The 15,992-nt window shown below is 37.2% G+C and overlaps 1 long non-coding RNA gene across 1 annotated transcript in view; it reads right to left on the reverse strand.

Annotated features, from left to right (window-relative positions):
- The window catches only part of LOC125463629 (uncharacterized), an 857,594-nt gene that overhangs the window by 448,047 nt on the left and 393,555 nt on the right, over positions 1-15,992 (reverse strand). Inside the window, exon 2 of the long non-coding RNA XR_007249877.2 lies at positions 5,022-5,069. This is a non-coding gene — a long non-coding RNA (uncharacterized LOC125463629). The remainder of the gene's footprint in view (positions 1-5,021; positions 5,070-15,992) is intronic.

Below are 15,992 nucleotides of genomic sequence, written 5' to 3' on the forward strand. Positions count from 1 at the left end.
CATGTCTGGCAACACTTCCTGTTCACATGAATTCCTTGGAAGATAAATATAAGGATGTGAAATAGTCTCCAGAACATCCACTGTGAGTTAGAATAACCGTGACATCTTCCACCTCGCCCTTTCTCCCTTTGACAAATGTGCTCTCTTGTTTATCAAGGAGTCCCATAGAAACAGAAAATAGGACCAGAACTCAGCCATTTAGCTTCAATATGATCAGAGCTGATCATCCAACTCAGTACCTGACCTCTCCTCATATCCTTTTCTCCATCAATCCCTAAAAACAAGATCAAACTCCTTCTTGAAAACATTCAACGTTTTGGCCTCAACCAGTTTCTGTGGCAGAGAATTCGATAGACTCACTTGAGAGTGACTGATAGCTATAATTGAATTAGCAAGGGTGACAGATACATCAAATTGCACCCTGAGTGAGTTGTGGCAGTGGATGGATAAATAGGAGAGAGTGCTGGATGGATGTTTGAAAGCTTAAACCACAGATGGAGATGAATCAGCGAATGTTTTTATCATTCCTAACCTTGTTCGATCAGTAAGTTGCTCCTGCACTGCATCCCAGACTGGAATACCTTGCACCTGCTGTTCACCTTCTCAGCCAACTCCACCAATCTCATTGCTGGGGAAATATGTGTTTTCCTTGCAATTGCAGGTATGCCTTATTTCAGCTGTGAATGCTCTGTATGAATCCATCTTAAACACCCTCCCAGCCCCTTAACATTTTATTTCTGCATGGTCCCTTTACATAGAATCGGATCACCTTAAAAGTTTAGAATGCCACTTCTTGGATTCAAAATATGTAGCTTCAGTCAAGCTGAGGATGGACAATTGGGTGCATTTGCTTGACTTGCTGGTTTTGTCCAAGCAATTCAATCTCCTGCCCAAAAGCCAACTTCACATAAATATCTAGGCCAAAGACTTCCCTTCCTACCATCATCTTCTGACCATTTGCAGCAGTGTCAATTCTACCAAGACTATAATTTCCAATACTTTGATCTGATTTAAACATCTCCATGTACATGTCCAAAGCTGCTGGTGGAGCTAGCCACAAAAAATTGCATTCTATGAACAAAACTTTTGGCGTAATATTTTCACTTATTTCTAACCTTTCCTGACTAACACCCATTTGAGAAAATCTAATGATTCCCTTTATACTTGCAAAGTTTGAGTTGATTTTCTTACATAGTTAGTTTCCATATACTCTTTTCAATAATGATGTCGTTAAACTGCAGTTAAATGGAGGCAATACAAATGATGCCTTCTCAATGAATACACAATTGCAAGGGCCAGTATTTTAAATGACTGAAAGAATGGAAAGACATATAAAAGACAGATATGTATATAAATTCACTGCTCAAATTGCACAAACTATTCATTTCTGTTCTTCCAAACAGTACATTATATTTTGTAAATCCAATCATCACATTCAAAAACCGATCTATTGCAGTTTTCTCGATTATTCAACTTTGTTCTTGAAAGCTGCTAAGTTTCAAAGTATTCCATTAGCACACAAATCTAAACAGCTTAAAGAGAAACTCAGGTTGAAGACGACCAAGTGATTCGGATTTATCTCCTCCCAAAACTACTGAAATACACCCTATTGCTCCTGCTCAAATATCACAGAACTTATACAGGGCATTGGATGAGCAAGGATCAATTGATTCCTAAATTAGTGAGAATAAAAACAAGACCATCATGTGGACAGACAGAATGGCCAGTCATATTCAATGCAGACCAAATGCCTATTCTATGCAAGCATAACACCTTTTCTTCATTCCCTTTTTTCCAAAATATAGAAGTAGATTTAAACCTAAAACTGGAGGAAAAAGAATAAAGGGGTCTCCTTAATGTAGAAAAGTAAGCAGTAAATATATTCCATGATTGAAGTTGAAACAGCCAAGGATAGGGCCTAAAGAGACTGACGAGTCCCAGCAGGCATGTCTAACCAATGCAGACAGCAATCAAGAAAACCAATACATTTTTGAACAAATGCAACCGTATTAGCAGAACGTGTGTCAGAGGACACTGGGATCAAATTGTGCAATGATCAGACAACACCTTTTAAATATAGTGTATGGTTCCACTCATTTAAGAACAAGAGTAACTTTTAAATTTTCATTATCATACAGAGAAAAACACAAGACTAGGTGTTGCATGGTGTTAATGCTTTGAGTAATATATCATGCATGCTTTAGCCTGACTGAATCAGCCTGGGATATGATCTTTGAGAGCAAAATAAGATAAACCAATGCGTAGAAAATGTTAATCAGGCATATTGTTTTCAATCAAATTTTGAGTACTGAACCAAAGAATGAAAACCTCAGAACTTTAAAAAGGAAATGGCCTGGGATGAGAGTTGAAAGCGGGTGGGAATGATACTTGACAATATTTCTGGATGAATAAAAGTAAGTTGGAATAAATGCCCTTCCCCATACAAAATCCAATTAATTTGGCAGCAAATTAACAGTAATTTGGTAATAATTCACCATTTTATCAGAAATGTTTCCTAAGTTGTGAGTATTTCACATGTAGATCATGACATCAGGAGATTTTACAATGAAAGATTAAAACCAAAATGACTTCTCAAACAGAGGCCTAAATTGGAAGTTAAACCTACCAATACATGATCGTATTGTATTGCTGTTTATCACAGTCCATCGTGTTTTAAGAATGATTATCTGGTTAATATGTTAGTCTGTGAAATAAAGTATTACATTTACTGAGAAGATCCTATTCCCAAACTGTCTCCTGAATGTGAAAAAAAATTCTGATTCTATTACACTTGTTTCAGACTGTCTTTCAACAAAATGGTCAATCTGATTAAGTGTCAAGTTTTTGCAAATGATAAGACTTTGAGTGTAAACATTTGACGGTTGCATTTGGACCATGGGCCAAACTGAATAGCTGTATACAAATTTCAATAAATCTTCAGCATTCTCTCTAGCAATACTGCAATAATGCCAATAATTAAATCTATTCGTTTTATGAATGTTACAGCTTTGTACAATCAGGCACTGAAATGTCCAAAAGGGAAACAATAATTTCTTCCAGTGAAATAATTATTTTCAAAACTAAAATTAGCACTAAATAACACACATTTAAAATGAAAATCCATTGAACAGAATACTTGTATAGCTTTTATTTTTGTTTCAAATGAGCCTCCATGAAGAACACAGAGGTAAAACAGGTCGAACCCCCACTTTGCTCAGTCTAGTCCTTTCTAATTCATACTTCAGAACTTACCAGATGCATATTGAATGAAACCATAATGAATGGATGCATTCTCAAATGGGGAAAGAAACGATAAGTACTGTTTGCTTTATCACAAAATGGAAGAAATACTTTTCACACAGAACATATGTTGAGAAAAAGCAGTCTCAAGATGTACATGGTTGAATGGTTTTTATTAAATCTTGATCTCCTTAAGCTCTTCAGACTATTACATGACTGTAACACATCGAAGGGTTTAAGTTACAGTAGAAATCTCAAGAGTAAAGGCTAAGTGGTTTATAAATATCACCTAAACCTAGCAACATATTATAGCCTCGACCCAGACCCCTTCAAATATTTTAGTCAATGTGATCCATCTTATTACTCTTTTTTTTTGTTGGAACTAAAATGGTGACAAATTTAGATGAAAAGATACATATAATAACAGGAAGAAGAAATGGGAAAAAGAACTGGACATAACATCAGCATAATATTGTGAATGTGTCAGGATCTCATCAATATTTTCGGGTTCTAACTATCTTGTTACCCAAAGAATCATATGAAAATATCAGACATGCCTAGTTTTCAATTTTACCCAAAGCTTCAGCTCCGTTAAATAGTTTTATTTTTGTTAATATACCAGCAATGCTGAAGAGTTAAGCACAGCATGCAAGTATATCAATCTGTATGCATGAGCTAAATGTGACTCAAATTTGGCAATCAAATCTTGAGCAATTTATGAAAAATCAAAATGATTGAATTCTTTATCAAATCTGATCAAAATTATATATTTTAAGAACCAACATACAAAAGAGGGGCATTCTCTCTTTAAGCATTTCCCTTCCAATAACTTGTTTCTTAGTTCTGATTCAGTGAGCTATGAAACCCAGTGATTGCTTTCATTGCACACATAAATTTACTATCATCTATTACACCCAGCACTCCCCAACCCACCTCGTTTTAACTCGGAAATTCTTTTATTCCAATCCTATTCCATCTACATTCTTATCTGTAATCGATGTGAATTTATCGCTGCCTCTACTTCTGGCTTAAGCCGTCTCCATTTGTACCTAGCCAATATGAAATCCATTGGATGAAAAATAATACAGGGGAAATAAATTCATTTGGATTCAAAGAGAAAGGGTCTAGCCCATGGTGCAACAGATATGAACAGAATTTCTGTAAGTGGAAAGGAGATTCATGCAGAGTAAATGAAAATCTGAGGTATGGCAGAGGTTAACCTTACGAACTTGGTCAAGTATTGTCTTTGATGATCATTCCATTATCAGTCAACTCCCTATAAGGACAATCTACATTATTCTCAGACAGAATGACAATGTCAAACAGCAGCAGCAAATACTGTAAATAAAATCTCGTTTCCATAGAAACGGGTAAAAATAGATTAAGTAGCTCATCACTGACAAAGATGTATATTAGCGAATTAACACAATTCCTCTCCAAAACATTTACTCCATTATTCTTTTATAACCACAAGTCATGAATAAGATTTGCTTTTCAACAAAATAATAAATCAAAATGCTGGTCTTTTGCAATAAAGGCTGTCAGTGATTTCCCGGATACTAATTAACCAGAACATGCTGTTTCAAACACAACAACATTATTTGTGCCTCAGGATAGGACATAGATTTTCTTTTAAAAAAGAACTATACTGCTTAATAGCCATGTTGTTAACCATCACTGGCAAGTTCCCAATAACATTCCAACACACTGCCCAGAAAACTCCACATTCACACTGAGAGAGACAGATTTCCCATGTAAATATTTAGTATTAGCATACTCACAGCAGGATTGTCTTTGTCCACACTCTAGTTCCACTCTGTCTTACAGTCCTACAAATCAGAAGCACATCAGTGAGAAGGCTGCCTACGCATAAACATCCTCCTAAGAAAAAAAACCTTTGCTTATAGCAGTGTGAAAAAGAACACTTCTGTATGCTAAAATGTAATTACAGTCCATTACAGAGGGTACAATTACACATGTATCTAATTTACTACAATTATAATAACGTTTGCATGACAAATACATTTTCCAACCTCAGTTAAATGATAATAATGATTAGCGTGTGATGTGTCAAGAGACTGAATCCCAGACCTTCTTCCCAATGAAAACATACCCCCCAAATTTCACAATCACTAAATTAAAAGGTAACGTCCCAGCAGTACTAAAATGATTGGCGACATTTTCATTTTCTTCCCAGTGTTTTGTGTCTATTCCAGGCATATGTTGTCATTAATGTGTTGCTGTCAGTTCATCTGTGCTGAACACCACTGTCATACAAATTCACTTTTGCAATGATTTTTAGGTAAATGCTGAAATCTTTGAGCTGTGGATTTTCTTTGAATTTCAGCAAATTTTGAAGCAATTTCCATTTTATTAAAAACTATCCGAAAGGAGCATGTGAAACCAAAACAACTTCTTTGTATTGAAAATATCTTTGATTAATCTGTCTCCTCAAATGAGGTATTCAAATAATTTCTTGTTGCAATACTCAATTAATCTAAACATATTGAAGTGTAGCATGATCTGGAATGTGTTTCAAAAGGAGTGGCAGAATAAGTCGAGAATAGAAAAGCCTGTTAATATTGTAGGAGAAAAATGGTTCTTGATTAAAGAAGAAAAATTAAGGTTGAGTCTAAACCTAGTGAACCTGGATTAAATATGCAAAGCAAGTCTTGAGGGCTGCACTATATTGTTAATTTTCAGGTCTGTGGAACAGTTGTTCCTGGAAATATGATCAGACAACTTTGGATTCAAGGCCAGTTTTAGATCTGAAGTGCAAAGTATAAATAGGCTAGATTTAGAGTCTACATCATGAAGCTTTTAATAAATGTAGCACACTTCTTCCAGAGTGCTGAGCATTTATTGAATCAACTGATCACCCTAGAATCTAAACAGAGTTTATCTCAACATTTTGAGAGTTTCCAGAACAGTTGACTTGCAGCCAGAAAGAATGTAAAAAAGTCCTGTCTGCTGTAAAGTGATCATTGTACAGTATTTGTACACACTTAATTCACCTGATCCCAAGAACTGGAATGAGTTTGAATTATAAAGTGAAGTTACTAACTAGAGGGTTAGAATCAAACAGAGGAGCTATAATTAGGAAAGAAACAAAAGAATACAAGCCACAATGGAATGGAGTGGGCCTGAATTTTAAAAGTAACGAATCTCAGTTGTAACAAGTAACAGCTTCAAGTAGACTGATCGTGGATAAAAGCAGAGGTGGCTTTGTTTAGTCAATAAAAGTGATGGGAGCTTAAAGTGTTTTAATTTTAATTGCTCAAACTGGGATCTTCTGCAAAGTTACTTCCATCATTGTTAGTATTACATTTATTTAAAGAGTCATAATGACAGCAGCAATGATTGGGACAGACAATAAATGCTCAACTAAAAATACACGTCAATTAAAGAACTCCTGAATAACTGATTTTACTTTTTTGGAACCTGAGATTTATTATTCATGTACTATGCTTTAAGGCAACTGTGATCTGCATGATCATATATAGCAACAGGGATCTCTCACGTATGGCCATGGGCCGCCTCCTACCTGGTCATTTCATACCCCTGTGGGAAACCTTCATCTTCTGTAGAATTTAAGCAACTGATGGAGGAGAGGGGGGTTCTTGCTCTTTTGAGTTATATTCATGCGCAATGCAAATTTTACAACTCTTGAATAAATGTGACACCACTGAATTCTGTGTCTTCTCTCCATTCATTATTGTTGCTTTTTCCTGCTATTTGCTTTTTGCTACTTTTTAAAAAGACTTTTTATTCCACCAGCCTTTCTCATTTATACGTGAAACCACTGTGCGGCATTTTGCTCCTTTAGTTTTCCTACCGACTTTTACTGTGCATCCTCCATTTAGTGTCTTAACTTAAAGCAAGAGTTCCATATTTGTAAGGGATAGAAAATTCAGAAGCAGGCAGGGCCGCTACAAAGTTTGATACAGTGCACGAGAGAATTAACTTGCACTGAAAACAGGACCTCTTCAAACATAAACAACTCATTCCACTTAAACACACGCCAACATTATTTTATATGAAAATAGTATAATATGAGGTGAAGGACTGGTTCAACCCTGATGACTGCCATTCTTATTCAAATATGCTCCTAACAACAGTTATGACAAATTCTCACTGGCCATTTACCAACAGGCACTGTAGTACCACTGATGTGTCAGCAGAGAGCAGTGTCTTTCTTTTTCAAGTAATTGCAACCAAGGCATCTCATGGGCACTAAAAACCACAGTGATGTGGCAATCAAATTTGAGATAGTGTATGCACTCTGCAAGGGTGTCAGTTTAACATCTGTCAGCAAAGACTGTCAGAGGATTGCCATAAAACATTGTTAAGCACTGGCAATGTTTAGAAAATAATGCAACACGTATCATTTCCTCTAAAATTATTCCTCTGCAATTACCTTCTTCGGAAACATTTCTGATATGAACCAGCTGCATGATCACAGGATAAAAATGCAATAAATAATAGCAAGCAATCTGTGGGATAATAAACCTCTGAAGTCTAATGTTCGCGTTTCTGATAAAGCAAGGCCTATACTGGCAAATCGAGTGTGATCGTTATCCAGGCACAGAAAGAAAGAAAAAGAAAACTGCATAATGCAGAAATTGTATTCAACAAGTATTTTCGTACTTTTGGTGCATTAGATCTCAATTACTGCGTAGACATTTTCATTTAAAAATGCTATTAAAAGTCCAGTGTTGTTTTGAATAGAGAGAAAATATTAAATGCAATTCTCAAATCAAGCAAGATTTGAAGTCCCTGTATGTGTTGAGGATATGGAGGGGTGTGGGCTGTTTATGTGAAGAGGTCTGGGGAACGTTCAGGTTGGAAGATAAGGAGTGAAAAATATCGAAAGGTCACTTGGGTTAGCACCAGAAAGAGCAGCCACGTTGCCATAGCCCCTTGACTGCAGTACAGTAAACCGGACAGTTCACTTGTCTCAAAAAGACTCTGCTTGTATAAAGGATGGACAGAAGGGCTAGGAATTGCACGAGAAAGCAGCAGCAGCAGGGGGAGAGAGAGAAACAAAGAGCGAAGTTTGCTTAGGGGCGAAGGGAAGATTTCTTTATCATCTGGAGAGTAGGTGTTTCATATTGATGACCTCCACTAGAATGCATTCATAGAGCACCCTAAACAATGCCGACAGAAGATGAAGTTGCAGAGTCTGATGAGAGAACACGACGAAATTGCCAGGGTTGAGTGTTTTCATGGGATGGATGGAGTATGGGGAATGCTATGCAGTGTACAAGAAATGGGCTATTGTGGCGCATTTTAAGTTTAAATACAGGACAGTGATACTTCCTTCTTTACCTTCATTCTCAGAAGGAGGAGACTAGTTCACACAGAGATCTGGACACATGTGAATGAGAATGAATATTATTTTTCTCTGCCTTCATAATGTCAACAAAGATCTAGTGGTCAAATTTGCAGCTGACTTTGAGGTCCCGGTTTCTCCTTGAAGTGGTGAACATGGCCCTCACTTCATAAAGCAACATAAATCATTAAAACCAAAACAGAAATTTCCGGAATAGTAGAGCAGATCTGGTGACCAGAACAGTTCCAATGAAGGGTCACTAGACCTAAAACGTTAACTCTAATTTCCCTTCACAAATGCTGCCAGACCTGCCAAGCTTTCCCAGCAAATTCAGTTTTTCTTTCCGATTTACAGCATCTGTAGCTTTTTCAGTTTTTATAAATTATTAAAACACATTCTCTTCATTTTTTATTTATACCTTTTCATTTTTGTACCTATGGATGAACTCAATTTTGACAACACTTAGCTTTCTGAAAAATAAGTTTCACTGATAGGTCGTTCAGGTTGTCATCTCTGGACTTGTACCATGTGGATGCTTATATTATTGAACAAACATAAGGCACTCACACATCATCTTTCTAATCTGCTAGATTGGTGATACTGGTAATACATTTCATAAGAACCAGTCACTTCTGGCGTTACAAGTGCAACGTAGGGCATGGAATTTACCCCCAGAGGCTGGGGTTGACAATGAACCCAGAGTGTAACACAACGAGTGTAACACGAGTGCAACACCACGAGTGTAACACAACGAGTGTAACACAACGAGTTAATCAAGCAAATGATCTGACTAATTGACCAAATATAAAAAAAACGCTATTACAACAAGTGGCAGCAGCTGTAAAGGGCAATAAAAACTGGAGGCGTATAAATAAATCTATAGAATATAGGGACATTAAACCAAAACAGACCAAATTCTCTATTTTCTCAAGTCATTTTCTCAGCTAGATACAGTTAAAGTGTCACACATATCTCTTTGCCATGTTCCCACTGCTGTATTTTAATGAGGTGGGTTAGGTATCATAACTCGGGTTCAAATAAAAGTCATTTCAATTGAATGAAAGTTCATTCTGTCAACTGGTTGTAATCACTGAGAAATCCCAAATCAGCACCAGATTTGCATGTACATGCATTGTAATACTATTTTCTGTTTGGTTCCAAATGCTAATCTTACTTGGGCAGGTTACAGGAGGTACTCTGCTAATTTGGGGGCTGAGGCAACTTGGTGAGTCAATGTTGCATGATCCTTATTCTATATCTGTGCTTATGCCACTCTAGAAGCGTTTAACACTGATACAGGTAGCCTGAACTATGAAGGGCTCCATCTCTGAGCATTTCATGATCATGACAAGGAAAGGGTTCATAAGAATTAAGTGCCTTAATGCATTGCCTTTGACGCTCAACTATCTATTTTAAAATCCCTGGTTGGTTATGGGAAACCATTCCAAATTAGCTCTGTGAGGCCCTAGGTGGTGCAATGGGAACTGGAAAACCGATAGATCAAAAGATAGTGATCCAGATAGTGCATTCTTCCTGGGAGAATAATCGAGAGTAAATGGCATAACAAATCCACAATGCATATTAATGTGAGGATGTTTAATTATCCACTAACTTCTACAATCCTCCAAGGGGAATCTCCTTTATTAAGACAGATGCACTGTACATTTCATGATGAATGTGGTCATAAGAATTGCTGTGGTAAAGCAGCACATTCCTCAAATCTCATTCACAATTTCCCAATTTGTGCAGCATATAGGAAGACTACATGTTTAGGGTGGAAGGTAAAAGCCAGATGAAAGCGATCTGTTCAAGTTCTGAAAATGAAATAGTGAGCTAAAGGGACAGTACATTTTGCTCAGTTCGCTGCCTGTGTTTTAAAAGACAAATGAACTCAGAAAGGGCAATGCACCAATTCATGAATCTAACTTATTTGTAGCAATAACAAAAATAGAGGATGGAAACAGTAGAAAAGTTTGAAGTCTTTCTCAGCAGAGAAATAGGCTAGATATTCCGCACTTTTTCATTATCTCTTATCTGTCACTGTGCTGTCATACTCTATTCACTCAGCTATTTTTCTCTAAAATAACACTGCAGTAAAGAACATTGCAGTATCGCTTCTTGCCTCAGTTAATAAGCAGAGTGCCATGTGATGACAATGATCCATGCTGCTGGGGTACCGATTTCCCAACTGATAGAGAGCTTCTACAGGGTCAGCGACCATCAGAACGATCCGTAAGAGATGGACGTCTGACTCATGGGCTTCTCCACAAGTAAGAAAGAAACATTCAGACAAAAAAAACTTATTTTATTCTGTTAAATTGTGAGTACTTTGAAGAAGCTGTATTACTTACTGGGATTTTCCTTCCCATCAATGCAGATAAAAAATAGCTTTGGACACAAGGCATTCAAACTTTTCTTTTTCTACTTCTTGACAGGTTAAAGTATTTCTGATGAGATTATTGTGTATCTCTTCCCGCCACCCTCTCCAAATAGTGACCAATTTATTGCAATATTAAACCATTCAAACACATGCAAAATGCCATACAGCGCAACTTGACTGAATCTGAATTCATGCCTATCATTTGTTAGCTGTACATTGTGTAACAGAAATGATTTCCAGTGAATTCAAGCCACTACTTCCATAAAAATCAGGTTAAATAATCCCCGAACCTTCATCCATTGAAATGTTTGTCCTGATAGATTAATCATCTCTGTTCAATATTAACATCACAGTGCAACACAGTGAAATAAGGGCACATGGTGTAAAGTATGGAACACTCTGAAGATACAACGATGATGTTTTAACATTACATGCTGTAAGTCAATATAGGATGGCATTTTGTCTTGATTAATTTTGATGAACTTTAAGACAAACATATTAACATATTGTAACAGAATTTGTGAAACTATGCTTTTACTTAAAAAAAATCTTCAAACTGTTCATTGAGTATTCAGGAGAAAAAGACATGACAGGTGTTCACATTTTCAAGAAAACTGTTTTACCTGTGGCCATGATTGCAGTGTGTTTCTGGCAATGCATTAATTTTGTGTCACCTTTTTAAAAACTGGTGACAAAAAATTGCTATCAGACATCTAGAGATATTGAGGACACTGGAGCTAATGTTTGGAGGATGCTGTAAGGTGGGCAAAATTTTGAGGTTTGGGCTTCTGAGATCTTTAAGAAGGAGGAATTATATTTGGATGTATTTGTTATGGTGCAGAGATGAATAAAAAAATCAGTGGGAGGGAGCTCTGTATTGATTTAATGATGCAGGAGTAATCTTGAGATGTGGGAATATTTGGGAAGTAGATTTCTTGACCGAAATCCTTTGAGACTGGAACAGTGGAGGTCTCACGAATGGGAATGATATGCCAGACCCTGGGAATACCAGAGTAGTGCGATGAGAAAGCAGGATTAGTTGTACTATATAGAATTACTGTTAAAGGAGGGATGGTGGAACAAGTACGAAGTAAGAAAAGAAGTGTCCAGACAGACTCAAGGGAAGTGGAAAGCAAAAGATCTTCTGGCAGGGAGCCTGGAATAGGATAAGGGTTGGAGGGACATCTGCTATTATTTTAGGGAATAAGCAGATAAGGGAGATCTTTCCTCAGCAGTTTTACAAAAAAATGTCTTACCATGCAGCATTGAGATGAAAAAAACCTTTTTTAGGTTTTCAGGGCCTTTGATGGACTTACAGTCTCACCATGAGTCATTGCTCAGAATGCCTTTTTTTGACATTTTGTTTCCATCCCTAAAAAATGTCTACACTTGATTCCAGATCATGATTCTGCAACCAACTTTTTAAAAAAATTCTGGAAGAGTAGTTGCTGTACTCAGACCATGCATTTCTGCTGGGCTATAGTTAACTCGTGACTATATTTCTCCCTCACCTCTTTTATTCTCTATCTCTTTCTTTCATTGCCAGGGTTTTTCTCATGTGGCAATAAAAGTTAAAATTGCCCGTATTTATTGTGAGAAAATGTTAGCGGCCCTTTTAAGGACATTGATCCCCACGGAATAACATTATACAAATTTACCACTCCTGGTAAAAGGTTATTAAGAGTTACAAATGAGATGCTGTAAGGAAATGGAAGACTTGTTAATTTAATATTGTCTATCATTTTACAGTGGGAAAGAGGGAAAAATAAAACAATACACATGGACCTAAAAATTAGTCAATGAAAAAATATAATGGGCTTTAAAAGAAGGTAATGGAGAAATCCATGGATCTTAATCAAAATCTGATGGTTTCCATTCCAGGTCTGAAAAGAAATAGACAAGGAAATAGCAGATCTGTTGGTTACAATTTCCTATAAGAACATTTAAAAAGAGCAATGCTTTTAAAAAATAAGGCAGGAGCAAACCTAAAAAACTACAGATGTGTTAGTTGAACGTCAGTTTTGAGTAATACAAGAAAAAGCACATGAGCACTTCAATTCAATGTTTCCATTCTACGAACTCTCAACATTCTAGCTAAAAGTATTACTTTAATGTTGCAAAATAATTTAACACGTTGAGAGCTCAATCCCTTGCTCTGAACAGTTCACCCAACTTACTGCTTTTTGGAAGGGCTCTCCCTGCCTCCATTGTCTCTACTTAATAGACCCACCCCATGCATATGTACACTCATGCAAATCTGAGGAAATCTTGGGCACAGAAAAAATTCACTTACATTTCACACTGCACTGTTGTTGACAGCCACCATTGGAATGAGTGTCTAGTGCTGAACACAGAATGCCCCACAGGGCATGACTGTCAGAGGCTGAAATTCAGGGAGACAGGCCAATTTCCCCACAGCCCATCTACACAATCATCAGTCATTTTTACAGTGGTAGGGTGTGCATAGTATGTGCCCCAGTCTTGAGAGGTGAAACAGCTGAGCACTTAGATAAGTATTGACTGAATAAAAGAGTCAGCATAGTATTGTGAAAGATGGTTGATGCCTGACTAATTCTACTTAAACCTTTTGAGGAGGCCACTTATATAAAGGGCAAGTAAGCATCTGTGGATGTTTTCAAATTGGGCCAGAAGGTAGTGATGAAGCAGAGATTACTTGAAATAATAAAGGCTCATGGAATGGGAAGTTATTTACAGCATGAGTTGGTAATATATTGGGAAGCAGGGCATTAGGGAAAAAAATGAATAAAGCAAATCACTGACTGGTGTTATGTGACTTAGCAATGTTCCAAAGGAGCTGTATTATTGCTTCATCTCCTCACCATGAATCAATAACTTGGAAGAAGAAACAGTTAGATATCCAAATTTACAGATCCCACTAAATTAGGAGGTACAAGTTTTATGACAGAAACAGGAAAGATTAAGTGGAGTTTGCAAAACTGTAGCAGATGGTGTTCAACACGGCAAAATGCAAGTTATCAATTTTGCATCCAGGTGCAGCAAAGTAGAACATTTTCTTTCCAGTGAGAAATTAAGAACAGTAGAGGAGGAAAGGAATTTGGACGACTGTGTGCAAATTCACAAAAGATAGCACAAAAAGTAATCAGGAAGACTATCAGGATATTGTCCTTTATCTGAAAGGAGTTTTACAGAGGAGGACGTTTTGCTTCAGTTGCCCAGGGCTGTACTTGACAGCTGTCTGAAATGTTGCACTCTGTTTTAGAGACTTCAAAAAGGTTACATCAGCCTTGGTAGGCTTTACAGAAATAATATTGGACTTAGTAGGACAAATTCTTTGCTCAGCTTGAGTAAGCTTTATTTTTATTTCCTTTGAGTTAGGATGTTGCGGGGAGATCCAATTGAGGCATTTTACATGGCGGTGGGATTTGAAAAGGTAGATAGGAGGAAATATTTCTTCTGCAGAGAAATTCAAAATGGAGGCACAATGTAAAAAGCACAGCTGAGTTAGTTCAGAGTGAAATCAGGACGTATTTTTGCACACAAAGGGTAAGGGAGATCTGGAATAGTCTGCAAAAGGCTGCAGCATTTGAAAATTTCAAGACATTGACAGATTTTGTTAGACAAATGCATCACAGACATGAATCGAAGGCAGATAAATGGAGGTAAGGTACAGATCAGACATATAAATAAATGGTGGAACAGGACTGAAGAATTTAATGGACAATTTACATTGTGCTGCAGTTAAGGTTAAGAGAACTGCATGCAGCATTCTTGTAACATAAATCTTGAATAATAAATCAGAATTTTTCTCGGCGTGATGGATCAAGCTTTAGAAGTTTTGATTTGTTTTTCAATTCATAACTATGACAGGATATCCCGAAGATATTTTGTTTTAAAAATTAATTATTCAAGCTTCAAATATTAAAATTCATAAAAAATAACATAGTACATCATCATTAACTATCAGTGTCAAAAATTACTGTCTTTTTCTGTGCTGTACATCAATATAATATTGAGTGGAAAAATCAGGACTACCACTAAGGGCCTGAATTTGTGCGCAATCAGTTCATCTGAATGTTCTTTCCTGGCAGTTACACGTTTCTGTTGAAATGGAGCACTCCACATCTGTATTAGCCAAATGTAGGAAGTTTGTCTCTTAAATTGTTTTGGAACTCTTGAGAAACATTATAGGGTTATTACGGTGGGACATTGCAATTTCCTGATTTCCGCCCCCCCCCCCCCATTACCACTAATAGAATCATCTTAGCAACTGTAATATTACAAATATCACAAATTGCCTCAGATATTCCATGGTTCACCATCAGTGATTATTTCTACAAACAGTTCATATTCTACCAATGAGGAGTCCATTTGTGCTGCCCACTAAATGGTTAAACACAGTGTGATCCACGGGCCTTAGCATAGATGCCCTTTGAGTTTGTTAGTTACAATGGGAAGATACATCTCACTGTAGTCCCCTATGGAACAATGGAACCATGTTCATTTGGGAAACTGACATTGATTTGTGTGCACAATCATGTCCCTGCCCTCCTCAGTTAGGGAGGATGTATGGGATGATACATCCATTCTTTCAAAGGAAGAATTTCTACTTAATCACAGCCTATTTCATTTTAAAAAAACTCACCAACGCTTGGATTTCTAAGGTTGCAGCAACTACAGGAATGGAGATGAGACGTGGCAAGGTGGACCTTTCGGGCCTAGACCCTTCTTCAGAAAATGAAGGTGGAGAGTCTAGGCCCGAAACGTCAGCCTTCCTGCTCCCCTGATGCTGATTGGCCTACTGTGTTCATCCAGCTCTACACCTTGTTATCTCCGATTCTCCAGCATCTGCAGTTCCTGCTATCTCTGAAACAACTTCCCCAACCAAGCAGGAATAAATGGAAGTCAGCAAGGAATCAGCAGAAATATGGGTCCTCCAACCTGGAGACAGAATGCCAAGAAGATACAGAATCTCAGGAGGGCAAGACAGCTGCATGCTGCAACACATTCAAGCGCTAAGCCGCACACTCTGACTTTACCAGCATTCTCCTTCATTCCTCA

The sequence above is a fragment of the Stegostoma tigrinum genome, chromosome 22 (assembly GCF_030684315.1).
Source record: "Stegostoma tigrinum isolate sSteTig4 chromosome 22, sSteTig4.hap1, whole genome shotgun sequence".
NCBI classification, from domain to species: domain Eukaryota; kingdom Metazoa; phylum Chordata; class Chondrichthyes; order Orectolobiformes; family Stegostomatidae; genus Stegostoma; species Stegostoma tigrinum.